General features: G+C 40.2%; 1 protein-coding gene across 1 annotated transcript in view; it reads right to left on the reverse strand.

The window, feature by feature from the left end:
• NYAP2 (neuronal tyrosine-phosphorylated phosphoinositide-3-kinase adaptor 2) overlaps nucleotides 1–14,327 on the reverse strand; it is a 202,327-nt gene that overhangs the window by 63,503 nt on the left and 124,497 nt on the right. The window lies entirely within an intron of this gene.

The following is a 14,327-nucleotide window of genomic DNA, read 5'->3' on the forward strand; positions in this document are numbered from 1 at the left end:
ATTATGGTGTATTTGTTTTAGTTCATAAGATCTCTTATGATATCCCAAATGCTGTCTTGGAATGAATTTATTGCCCTGACACATCAGAACCCCCTGGAGAGTTTTACAAGAGAATAATCCAGAGAATGATGTGTAAGCTTCAAGAATAACTTCTGAAAACTCACAATAGATATGCCTACAAGTACACCCCACAGCCCCCCTTGTAATGGAACATAAACTTCTGACTCCATCTAGTAGGTTGGAACAGGCTGGCAACGTGTCTGTGACTGCCATCAATTGTTTAGCATGCAGGGAAAGTACTGGAGTCTTGATATTATCTCATTGTGCTGATATATGATTACGATGATTAGCATTTTTACGCAATGTGGCAGAATGTAGTTGCTTGTGGTAAGTGGTAGCGTACAATGTAAGTTGACGGTATAGCTTATAGGTGTACACCTATGAGAAAAGAACAGGCTTCTCTATAATTTGCAGCTTGAAGGGAGGGGAGGTCTCAAGGCGCAAACCAGGAAACACCCCAAATTTTCTGGGTTTTTTTTTCAACTAGCAAAACTTATGACATAGGAGCTTTTCTAAAACTTACTATTGGAGAAGCAAGTGCTTAAAGATTAGTTAGGTGGCTGCTTTATGCATCAATCATGCCTTCAGAGAAAGAGAACCCATCAAATATTCTAGCAGTGGCTATATCTTTTGCTTCTCTAGGTCATTCCTGCTTTCAAATATTCTACTCCATTGTACCCATGGTGATGGTTTCACTCACTACAATCAAGCAGCTTGTTGAAGGGAAGTTTCTTAATGTATGTCGACTTTTCCTTAACTTACAATAGGAAAAAACTAGATGCCATTTTACAGGGGGACGATACAGCAGTAGAGCCTTTTAGTGTCAAAAGGGAAAAGCCTAGGGACATAATGGAATGAAAACTATCCAGATAATTCTTTAGGCGGGACCCAAAGTGACCAATAGCTCTTCTCTATATCTCCTACCATTTTTATTGGTTTTGAAATCTACCATGTATGTTAATTTTCATATGATTCAAATAGATCATCAGACTACATACAAAAATTGGAGCCCAAATAAAGTAAACCCATAAATTAATGAGTGAGATTGACTTAGAACTGGAGGGACTTTGAAAGAGCCAGGACTTAGAACAAAAGTCCATCCAGATTATTCTTCTGAAGCTTGTTTCCTGCCATGCTCCACCTCAGTGTGTCATCCTAGGCTAAGTAACTCACACTCTAGGAATATCTGCCACTGACTATTGAGTTCTAGGAGCTGGATGGTGTGGGAAGTAGCAAGGTGTTCTATAAATGGAGAGTTAACCAAAAGCTAGGAATGAATGTGTGTCCATGAGATGGATAACTTCATTATATGCTTAAAATTATACTTAGAATAAGATTTTCATTTTTCTCTGGTTCCTAAATTATAATTCACTGCCGTTTTCTTTGACCCTTCCCTAAACATAGACTTGGGTTGTTGTACGGACAGAAATAACAGGACAGGCAGAGCCCAAGCCTAGGTAGAAACACTGCATTGAAGGAAGACCATAACCCAGGATTCCCAGGAAGTTAGAGATCAGTGGTAGAGCTGACAGTAACATGATATTCAGGGAAGCAGCAGCCTCTTCCCTGGAACCAACGTCCCTCTTCCCACATAGAATAGAAGGTGGCCTTTGGAATAGGCAAGACCAATGTTTGGGTTGCGCTCAGAATATGCAACTTTGTTTGCCAAAAGATCAGAAAAAAATGAAATAAAGACCCGCCATATCTATGAAATGTGGAAGAAAGAAAAATGTTCTATTCTAGAGCACAACATAGTTAGAATTAAGGTAACTATTCATTATGAAGAAATTGTGATAATTTATTTGAACTGTTAGGACAACTTCAGTACCAAACCAAGTACAGGTATTATCTGACGAGTAGGATTAAGTATAATATGTGACTCTTATGATGACTCTGAGGTAATCGAAATTGACAGTTGCTATGGACTGAACTGTGTCCCCTCCACAAATTCATATGTTGAAGTCCTAACCCCCACTGTGATGTTATTTGGAGGTAGATCCTTTGAGAGATAATTGGGTCATGAGGTCATGAGGGCTGGGTCCTCATGATGGATGAGATTAGTGCCCTTATAAGAGGAGTCACTGGGGTATCTTCGTTGTCTTATTCTCTCCACCATGTGAGGACATAGTGAGAAGGTTGCCATCTGCAAGGCAGTAAGAGAATTCTCCCCAGAAACTGACTATGTTGGCACCTTGATCTTGGACTTCTGGCCTCAAGAACTATGAGAAAATATATGTCTGTTGTTTAAGCCACCCAGTCTGTGGAATTTTGTTATGTCAGCTTGAGATGACATAGACAAGAGAATACTGATTGAGCCCTATGTAAAGACCCTATAAAGCTAACTCCTGAGCACCCACTTTTTCATCCTCTGGCACTGTAATACTTTAATAAGCTTTGCTACTTGAAGAATTAATTTAACTCTTTCCCAGTCTTTTCAACGTAACCAGCACCTTCCCTTGCCCGGTACCTCCTCACCCCTGAAGCCACATCACAGAAAGCATATTACAGCTGAATACAGAGATGCTGATCTCAGGTACACCCAGGAGCATCCTTCCACCACACTGCCTGTTATTCTGATTCTTCTTAATCTGATGCTCCAACTTCTGATTCGTGCCAAGGCACGTGCCATATTATTTAATTAGACCCATTTTCTAGATGCTCTTTGTTTTCTGTAGTTGTTTGCTTTGGCATATAGACTCCCTGCTCCACTAGGTTTTGTATGTTCTGCTGCCCACCATCAGAAGCAGTTCTCCAGCCAACCTTGCCCAGCAAATCCTTCATTATCTGGGCAAGCTTCTTCCCTCTCCCCTTCCCTGTGTGGTGAAAAGAGCCTAATGCAGGCAGATTCATATAATTCAAACACATTTTGTTTCCTGCTCCTCTTCCTTTGTATGAATACAAATTTAAAATGAGAGAACTGAGGATTATTTAGTGAGTAAAGCAATAAGTAAATTACAGCCAATCGGGATGAATAAACAGATTCATTCCTTCAGTATTGGGAGACTTTTCTTCCAGGCAATATCTGGTTCCCATTCCACATCCTCCTTGCAATCTCATGGCTCTCTCTGAAAAGTCAGAGGAGGGAATAGTTTCATCTCTAATGAAATGATTTTTCTCTGCATTTGCGACATCATCTGGTTTCACCTTATTCCATGTATTGAGTAAATATGAAATTTTGTTTCAACTGTCATATCTGCTTTGTTTGTTTTTTGTTTACCCAAATAAGAAAAAGTCTGAAATTTTTAGCAACTTTGCCTCATGATTTATTTTAGTTTAACATCACCCTGGGGAATTAAAAATTAAGGGAAAACTCATGTTTCAAAAGTTATTTCTTTAGAAGGTGCTTAAAAATAGTCTTGATCTACATACATAGGTGCTGAACTACTGCTAAAGACAATAAAAATTGCATTGCAAATTTCAACACTTAACCAAATTCAACCACAATAAAAAGGTGATTTTTATTGCTCTTAAATGAATTTTAAATCGTTACTAATAAGTCCAAAGATAGAAGCAATAATTCCTGTTCAGCTCCAGAACACAAATTTCATGCTTAAAATAGTATAATGACAGTAGCATTGAATAAGCAGAAAGTGACATTTTTGAAATGAAATATCTGAGCACAAAGGTAATGCATGGCTTTCAGTCATGCCCAGATGATCTGCCTTTCAGAGTTAATTTTGGAAATCTGCCATGTCCCTTGTCAAGCTATCCTTCTGAAATAATATTTTCCTTATTAAAAAAAAAAGTGTACTATAAAACCAGGCTTTGGTGTCTGTGAATATTCTTGAACCAAGAAGTGAAAAAAGAGACAACATCACAGGTGGGTATTTCCCCTGATGGAAAGTCTCTTTGGTCACAGACTCCCAGAATTTGAAGGACTCTTAGAGATTATCCAACCCAAACTCCATATATCACTGATGAAGAAATATAAATGCCTTATCAACTACTTTAAAAAAACCTCATAATGTCAATTCAATCTTTTATAACTTTTAAAACAAAGGAAAGAAATAAGGGGGGAAAGCTCTGTAATTCATTATTTTGTATATGGCATAAAGTATCATTTTAAAAGGTCTTCTCACCCATGCTTATAGTGGTATTATCGCATGGCCTGGTTATAGAGGTATACTTAAAGAGCTCTGGTTATAGAGATGTATTTAAATATGTAATTCAAACTGGGAAATTAGAGTCCAGTGAACAGGAGTAACGGCCACACTCTGTGATACTGAACTGGCTGATTCTAGAAAGTGAGAGGCACATTTCCCACTTTCAGCAGAATTGTGCTCACAATAGCTCTCTTTTCACAACTCACAATTCCAGAGGTTTGAGCAATATTTTTATTTTCAGTCACAAGCCCCATAATGCCACCCACAAAATTGTTCTTTTCTTATTTTATTTTAGTTTTTAAATTAAGGTGTCTGTAAAGGGATGGGAGTTACAGATACCCTTGGTCTGCTTACAGTGGGACCAAGAAAGTGTGATAATGTGCAAAAAGGATCAGATTTGGAATTGTAGTATCCGTGCTGTAATACCATCCTGGATCTGCTAGCAATGAAAACACAGAATTCAGATCAAAGTGTGGATGGAAACAGTGTAAGACATGGGACTGGATCAACACTATGGTCTTAAAGTTGAGTGGGAATGAAAAAGCCTTAGCTTAAATTAGATACAGGGCATTTCTTATGAACAAGAAAAGGTGACTCAAAGGACAGATTTAAGCACTCAGAGAGCAAAACTAAGAACCACAGAGAACCAAAACTGGGGGAAGCTGGGCCCTAATCAATAAATTCTGCTCCCGAATAGGGAGAACTGGGCACATGTGCACAACTGGATTTCCGAATTGGTATAAACCAGTGACTTCTACGTGACTCCCCTCTCTCAAGCTCCTACTTTTTTTTTCCTTGCGGTACGCGGGCCTCTCACTGTTGTGGCCTCTCCCGTTGCGGAGCACAGGCTCCGGACGCGCAGGCTCAGCGGCCATGGCTCACGGGCCCAGCCACTCCGTGGCATGTGGGATCTTCCCGAACTGGGGCACGAACCCGTGTCCCCTGCATCGGCAGGCGGACTCTCAACCACTGCACCACCAGGGAAGCCCGCTCCTACTTTTTTGAACAAGACTGTACCCTGCAGTTTTCCTGCTCCTGACCTGCCAGTCTATGTCAGGTTTTGTAGGGCAGATAAATTGTACTTTTAGTTCAAAGACCTTTGCATATGAGGAATTTCACTCAACATGCCACATGGGCATGATTTAGATGATGAAATCCTGGATTTCAAGCTGATGGTGTAATGCAATGAAACTTTTGGGCAATATTTGCCTACTGGAAATATTGGGACTTGAAGGCAAGTTGTGATAGACAGTCTTCCAAGGGAGCCACCCTTAATTCCGTCCTTCCTTCCTTGTGTGTTTTCCACCTTTCAATAGGTGGTCTATGTCCCTTTCCTCAAATCAGGGCAGGCCTTGTGACTTACCTTGACCAACAGAATGTGGCGGAAGTGATATTCTGAGTCTTGAATTTAAGAGAACCGACAGCTTTCACTTCCTCTATCTGAAAAGCCAATTGCCATGTAAGACCTCTTAGACCAAAAAGCTATGAAGAAACTCAACCTAGTTTTGCAAAGAGGCCACACGGAGGAGAAAGACAGCCCAGGAATGTGAGTAAAGCCTTGTTGGACCTTCTAACCCATCCCGCCTGCCAGCTGAATACAGCCAAATGAGAGACGCCCAACCAATGACACATAGAGTAGAAGAACTACCTATACAAGCCAACTCAACTCACCAAACAATAAGTAATAAATTGTTACTGCTTTAAGCCATAGCATTTTGGGTCAGTTTATTGCATAGCATAGATAACTAAAAAAAAAATCCTAAAATTAATTTCCTGTTTTATGTAGCTATCTCATAGAAAATGCTATTGTTATTTTCACAGAACTAGGGTACAGTGTGCACCCTGAGGAAACAGAAAGCATCCTACCAGAATAGGGAAATTAAAGAAGTAAGCTTGCCTTCTGAGTATTACAAAATCACCACAGGATGATTCAGAGAAGAGATATAAAAAGAGATTACATACTTTCTGGTCAAAAAGACTGGATTGAAATCAGAGGGAAGGTATTAACATATGTAAAGGAAGAACAAACGGGATCTTTTTAGCCACAAGGATTATAAAACCAGGAAACTCACAGAGCAAAAGACGGTGGACACTCACAGCAATGCCCAGGGGATCTGGTCCTCTGTTATATCCCTGTGTGGGGATGCCCCGAGCACGCTGATAGAAACTAAAGCTTTGACCTATATGATTCTTACGAGTCATTCCTTCTCTAACTTCAGTTTCATCAAGAAACTTTTTAGTAAGAGTGATTTCCAAAATATTACGCATATATTTCACATTAGAAACCAGCAAGGTGGAATTCTGGTTTCATACACTGCTATGGTCTGAATGTTTGTGTCCTCCCCACCCCCAAATTCATATAATGGAATCTTAACATTCAATGTCATGGTGTTAGAAGGTGGGCCTTTGGGAGGTAATTAGTTCATGAGTGTGGAGCCCTCATGAAGGAGAATAATGGCCCTATGAAAGAGACCCTACAGAGCTCCCCAGCCCCTTCTGCTATGTGAGGACATTGAAGAGGTCAGCAGTCTGCCGCCTGGAACCTGACCAGAACATGACCATGCTGGCACCCTGGTCAGGTACTTCCAGCCTCCAGAACTGTGAAAAAATCATTTCTGTTGTTTATAGGTCTGTGGTGTTTTGTTATAGCAGCCTAAAGAGAGACATGCACCCATCTCTTGAGCTTGGCTACTTTGACATCTTGGTTATTCTAGACATCTAAGGATGGAGTTTCTGAGTTTATAGATTAAAAGACAATACTTTACCAGGGAAAATTCACCACAATAACACCATTGCATGGGAATCTGTCCAGACAGGCAGCCAGCATTCCTAAAGAGACATGACTCTATTTATAAAGTTGATCACAAATATCCAATTTGATATTTCCATCCCAGGGAAATAATCTTGTTTCCCAGTCTCCCCCTGCTCTAGTCATGGGATGCCCTTTAGACATAGCCCACTTGGAAAGAACAGAGAGTGGCTGTATTGCGGGCCTTTCCTTGGCTACACTACTGCAGCCTCTCAGACTCCACCTGCCATTCCAAACTTTACACAAGTTGAGAAAAAAATAGAGAAAAGAACTGGAGGAAACGTATCCATCAGGGAGAAAGACCATCCTGCAGGGATGATCTCTGTCAGACAGGATGCTAAACTATTAGATTCCACAACTGACAAAAACTCTTTTCTTGATAAAACAGTAGTTGGGCTCTTGAACCTTCCTCTAGGCCTATTTATGCACTTCCCTGTATAACCCACTATTTGTAATAATCCTGCCAAAGCCAGTTTACCCAGAAACCCCCACCCTCAATATCTGATCACCCTTGATATCTGATGGGGTTCCACATCCTCTACCGTACTCCCAGTGATGTCTGACCATCCTGGCCTGTCTTCAGCAAGAATCCTCTTAGGTCAGTTTAGCCAGAAATCCCCCCTTACCCTTGTGTTTCCTTTTAGTAATTTTCCATCCGATGACTCCCACCCTGCTTCCTAGCTCTAATAATTCCCACTTGCCCCGTAACGTATTTGGAATTGACCTCAGTTCTATACTGAGGTCTCTTTTCCCCTATTGCAATAGTCCTAAATAAAATCTAGTTTTACCATTTACTGTCCAGCTCTGGCTTTTGTTTGACATCCCTGAGTTATACATGGCTGGTTTCTTCCTAGTACTCAGATCTCAGCAAAAAAAAAAAAAAAAAATTCACTTCTTCAGAGAAGTCTTCCATGACCATCCAATCAGTACTTAATCACACTGGATATTTCTCTTGTTTGTTTCTCAGTTGGTTTATTATGTAAGCATAATGACGTAAATTTTTCAACGCTCTTTCTCATACATTCCTTCAGATATTCATCCTTCTTCCCTCCATTTTCAATGTGTTTTAATGAAAGTTGATCTCCTTAGAGTGTTTAGGTGTACTTAATCTTAAAGACTAGTCTTATTTTAAAAACAACCTAAATAAAACTCTATGTCTACATTACTACAGGTTCCCCAAACCAAAAACTCTCTTGGTTTTATCTATGCATACCAATCACCTCCACATAGTGGCCAATCAAATGATACTTAGGAAGGCCAAGTCAGAGAAAGTAATACATATATTTAAAACTTAGGCATAGCTGAGTTATTAAACCACTGGTTATAACTCTTTATCCCTTTGCTCAAATATTTTGAAGCCAGAGAGAAAGGAAGAGAAAGGAAGTAAGCAAATAAGTTAATTTCCTGAGTCCTGAACGAAAAAATGTGATAACAAAAAAGTAGCCATGGAAAATGCGTGATGCTGAGAACCCAATAGAAGCTCAGTTAATTTAGATTCAACCCAGTAGGATACAATGTTAAAGAAAACTAAGTTGGGAGAAAAATCTGATGAACGGTTGGAACATTTTCCCCTGCCCGTTGGGCAGTCAACTTTGTGGAAGCCAAATCCCTGCAGTTCCATAGATACAGTTTACTGAGGATTATCCTTTGTAAATCTGTTCTGGTTGAGATAGGAAGATAGAAATGTTTGTGATCTTCTAAAGTATCTGAGATCACAGAGGAAGCAGCATGAAATTACAGAACAATAAAACATTTCATTCAAGTTCACTGAAGTTGTGTTGATGTGTTCTAACATCTGTAATGAAAATATAGGAGGAAGAGGAAGAAGAAGGGGGGGTAGGAAGAGGAGGAAAAAGAGAAGAAGAAGGAGGAGAATAAGAATAGTTACCCTGTATCAAATGCATTTTTTGGTATCAGGCAACGTGTTTTGGGGAGACTATTTTATTTAAAACCTACAACATCCCTAGGAGGTAAATGCTATTATAAACCCTGTTTTACGGGCACTGAGATTACATTATAGAGAAATTAAATTATTTGCCCAAGTGGTAGAAACTGGCTTTGAACCCAGGTGATCTGACTCTAGTTGCCATACAGTCAAAGAATAATTTGCCTTTATAGATGATGATGCATTTTTGTTTTACAAATATATAGTTAAGGGGGTTTTAAACATTTTTTAAAAAACGGTACCAATACTCTTTCATGAATCCGATTAGCCTGAACTCCAATTCCAATTTAGTAGTTGTATAACCTTGGGAAAGTCAACTCTAACCTTTGAAAGCCTTGTTGAACTCAACTGTTAAGTGACTGTAATGCATGTTTGCAGGATGTTGTGAGGGTTTAAAAAGACACTGACCTGAAGTGTTTGGCATACTGCCTGGGCCATAGGAAGGGCTTAAAAAGTAAAGCCAATATCATTATCAATTATTATCAGTATTCATTAAAAATCTCTCTACATTGGAAGATATGTAATGAGAGCGTACGCTTTCACGCATACTTCACATTTATTTAGCACTGAGCTATCAAAATGAATGGTGCCAGTGCCCGCGAGCCTACCAGTTCTGGGAAACTGTAAAATGAGTGATTGCCTAAATAAATATAGATTTTATGTTCATTGAACTATGAGATCAATATTTCAGTTTCCTTTGGTATTAGGGTTATATCTTATGTATAGCCACATAATAAAAGTGAATTTATTTTGGAAGATGTAATCCTTCCTTTAGAGATATATAGGCTTTGGAATTTTCTGGGCATTATCATTTCGGTGTTGGCACTCTTAGCTTCTTTTCATCTTAACTTTTTTAAAGATGTTTTTTCTTGAGTGAGTTTTAATTTAAAAATGCAATTAAACTCAAAGCAAAAGAGAAAATGTAGGATGGAAGTCACAGCACGTGTGTGGCAATGCAGAAAATTCAACAGATTAACACTTTTTATTCAAACTCTCCTTTTTCCAAACCACAGATATACCCTTTAGGTTTTGCAAAATGACATTAGGAGCTGTTTTCTGTGCTTCGAATTCAAGAAGAGTGTGACTGGATTCTAAAAAAAGATAAAGAATATTTCTAAAAGATGAGGTGGCTCATCTCAAGAACATCCTATTGTTTCATGCTCTATGCATGTAATGAGCATGTAGATTGCATAATATTTATGTCATTGAGTTTGGGATATTATAGATATTCCATTATCCCTGTGTAGTCTACCCTCCATTTTTGCAGACTGGGATTGGAAAAGGGAAAGGATTTCTTCTTGTTTTTGCACAATTTTTATTTAACCCTGATGACCCTATACTTCTTCTTTAGCACGTCCTTTGTACAAGTTCCATATTTACCTTTCTATAAATTCAAATGGGGAAAATGGTTCTATTTGGGACCAGATGGTATGACCCATGCCAGAAGTTCACTGACCAGGAGGAACAGATACTGGTCATTTTTGGTTCTGAATTCTTAAGGATCACTGAAAACACAGCACAGACTGAAGCAGCATTGGACAATGGGAGAGCATAAACATTGACTTTTGGACCTGAGGCCTCAGAAATCAGCTTTGCTCTCTTATTTCTCCTATTATTTGGCAATTCTGTTCAATCCACAGTAATTTCAGAGCTGGGGTTCCAAACAGGCAGGCCAACAGTGGGCCATGGGAAGCAGCATCCCAGAGGAGACTTTAGCCTTCCTCATCTTGGATAAATTCATGGGCTATATGTGAACCTAGCCTTTTATTACTCAGTATGACGACTGCAGTTTCAGTTTTAGATTTAGGTTTGTTATCTTTTCTTTACAATAAAGTTATCAGGTTGACATGAATTCTGAACCTAAAATGTAAGAAAAGAGAGACATTATGGTTTGCCCAGTCTGTACTGTTCTCAGATTATTGTCCTCAGATTATTCCCTGTGAGTCTTTTTTCTATCTCCAAGTCACACCTTAAACATCTAACTTATTTATCAGCTTGGATTTTTTTTTTTTTTTTTTTTTTTTTTTGCGGTACGCGGGCCTCTCACTGTTGTGGCCTCTCCCGTTGCGGAGCACAGGCTCCGGACACACAAGCTCAGTGGCCGTGGCTCACGGGCCCAGCTGCTCCACGGCACGTGGGATCCTCCCGGACCGGGGCACGAACCCACGTCCCCTGCATCGGCAGGTGGACTCCCAACAACTGCGCCACCAGGGAAGCCCATCAGCTTGGATTTTAATCTACAAATTAAACTTCCACTCACAGTTGCTTTGCACAATAATAATGGGAATCTAAAGAAATGCTCTAATCTTAGTCTCAAAGTGTACTTTCAAACTCAAATTTGAATTTCTATGTGTGTGTGTACACATATACCCCTATGTACGTGTGTATACATGCACATACATATGTGTATGTATACATGTATATGCGTGTATACATATATACACGCATATACGTGTATAAAACATATGTAGCATATATACATTTATGAGTCTATCTATCTAGCTATTCCCTGTACACCCAGAAATGCCCTGCTTTGTGATAATGAAAATGCTTGATCAGATCCTTTACATATACGGTTGTAATTACTGTAATCAATTAGCTCTGAACATGTCATGAACTCATTCCCCAACCCCTGCTCAAAACCTGGCAATGATGACCCATAATCATTACAATAAATAAGACCTTCCACCACGTGGCTCAAATCTCTTGCTCCAGCCATAGCTTACAGTGCTTGCCCCTTTGAGAACTCGCTGCAGCCACAATGATTCAGTGATTCAGACCAAGACAACGATTCCCCGCCAAGGACTCACTACCCCCAGAATGCCCTTCCTCGAACCTTCTCCAACCCTCGCCATCCCCTACTTCAAGTTTAAGTCTTCGTTTAATTTTCACTCAGGGACCTCTTTCCAGGAAATTCAATCTAAAAATAATCTCCCCTGGAACCCTCCTCTTTTTTGTGTCCTCATTTCTAGGTGCACGTCTACTGATTGTTTAATATCCTCCTTTTCCCCTAGATAGGAAATCATGTTTGTTTTCCTCACCTCTGAAGCCCCAGCTCCCAGCACAGTGCCTGTTTTAGAAGAGAATTAAAATTTCTGCAAAGTCACAAAGAAAAAGATGTAAACTTTCATAGTGCTCATTCATTCTAAATACTTTTTATTCATTTCACTTCAAAGATATTTTGCAATGAAGTAGATAAGCGGGTAGACCTTGTCTCAACATCAGACATCTTATCTCTGATCCATGTAGAAAGAACTAATCGTAGTATGAGAAGCAGCAAAAGCAGTCTCAATTAAAACAGGAGAAAAATGTGGTCCAAGTTTCTCCAAGCTAAGATGGTAGTTTAGGTAGAGATAAGACAACTACAAAAGAGCTCGGAGCCGGGGGGTGTGCAAGAGGGGAGATTACATGAGGAGAAGTCAACCTTGAGCAAGGTTTGGGGTGGTGTCCTGGGTCACTCAGCAGGTACAAACTGTATAGAACAAACACACAGGGTAACTGGGAACAGTGCTGCTTCTTCCATTTCCTGGACTCTGAACGCTCTCAAGTAAATTTGCTCCTACAATGCTATTCAAATAGCACAAAGACCCAAACAGGGAGGACACACTGTTCTCAGCCAATAGGAATGTCGGTGTTACCTTGGAGATAAGGATTCTTTGCAATCAAACCCATGTCCTAAAAACCTCTGACAATCACCCTAAAGTACACAGCACTGAGAGCAGAGAATAAGAGCTTTCCAGTGGGTATGCCGGCACGCTGCTTAAAACAATAACCAAAATTCCAGAGTCACGGATATAGCTGAGACGTTGGACACATATGGTAAATGCCCTTAGAATGAGCAGGAAGCCACATGCCCTGGATCTCTCAAAATTTTCCTATGTATTTCTGTGAACAGATTCAAAGGATAAGAATGGTTTTCCTCCTTTATGTATCATTTGTCACACACCCACACAAAGCCATAGCAGAAACTGTTCTTCGCCCCCCACCCCGTGAATTTACCATTTAAAGGGGAAACAAAACACATATAATTTCTAAGGATTTACCAGCAAGTGAGACTCACAGCTGACAAAACAAGTAGGAAAAGCACCCGAAATCCAAATTGCTGCTCCCACTCTTTCCTGCCCCACCCTGTCTTCCAGGTCTTGCAGATTTCTGGTGAGTTTTTCATAACCCTCTAATCTTTTCACTAAGGTCCAGTTAGGTCCAGAACATTTCAATGACAGGAAGCCAGACTTTAATTCTGTCTTTTGCATGGTACGTTCACTGCCATGAATTTGGTGAAAGCCTGATCCAGACACAGAGCTGAATTAAAGGAAACAGATGAAAAGATGTGGTCCCTCAGTCCAGGACCCAGATGACTGGGGTCAGCAGATGATGTAATATTTCTAAATAACATAATGCATGCAACAATAGAACGATGTATGCAGGCTACTAAAAGAGAAATATTGTTTAACTGTAAAGCAATTATACTCCAATAAAGATGTTAGGGCTTCCCTGGTGGTGCAGTGGTTGAGAGTCCACCTGCCGAGGCAGGGGACATGGGTTCGTGCCCCGGTCCGGGAAGATCCCACATGCCGCGGAGCAGCTAGGCCCATGAGCCGTGGCTGCTGAGCCTGCGCGTCTGGAGCTTGTGCTCCACAACAGGAGAGGCCACAGCAGTGAGAGGCCCGTGTACCGCAGAAAAAAAAAAAAAAATTTTTTTTGTAATACTGCTTACCACTAAAAAATATATATATAATGATCTTTATATTTCAGCTGTCTAGGTGAATTTTTACTGAGCTCTAGCTAACACCCTCTCCCTCACCCATGACAGCACTATCACAGTAAAACACAGTTGCCTCTGTGCTTGCCTGTGTCTGCCCCGGAATGTTCACTCCACGGGAGCCCGGACTGCCTTCATCGCCTTACATACCCAGCGTCTAGCCCAGGCCCTGGGACATAGCAGGAGCTTTAAGATATGTGTTGAATGACTGACTGTAATGATTCAAAACTGGAGATGTTGTGGAGTGCTTACTCACTGTGTTTCGTAATGCCGTACATTAACCGACGCTTGTCTATCTTTCCACCTTCTTTTCTTACCCGTGTCCTTCTTGCTCACCCTGCTCCGGCCACAGTGGCCTCCTTCCTATTCCTAATTGCCAAGCACCTTCCGATCTTAGGACCTTTGTGCTCGCTCTTCCCGCTGTCTGGACTGTTCTTCCTCCAGATATCTGCAAGGTTTGCTCCATCACTTCATTTCAATTCTTCTCAAAGGGTTTTCTCTGACCTTCTTATTTATTTATTTATTTATTTATTACTATTTTTTTATTGGAGGAATGATTTTTATTGGCATATAGTTGATTTACAATGTTGTGTTAGTTTCTGCTGTACAACAAAGTGAATCAGCTATACATATACACATATCCATTCT

This window comes from Neophocaena asiaeorientalis, unplaced genomic scaffold (assembly GCF_003031525.2).
Source record: "Neophocaena asiaeorientalis asiaeorientalis breed wild unplaced genomic scaffold, Neophocaena_asiaeorientalis_V1.1 scaffold388, whole genome shotgun sequence".
Taxonomy (NCBI): Eukaryota; Metazoa; Chordata; class Mammalia; order Artiodactyla; family Phocoenidae; genus Neophocaena; species Neophocaena asiaeorientalis.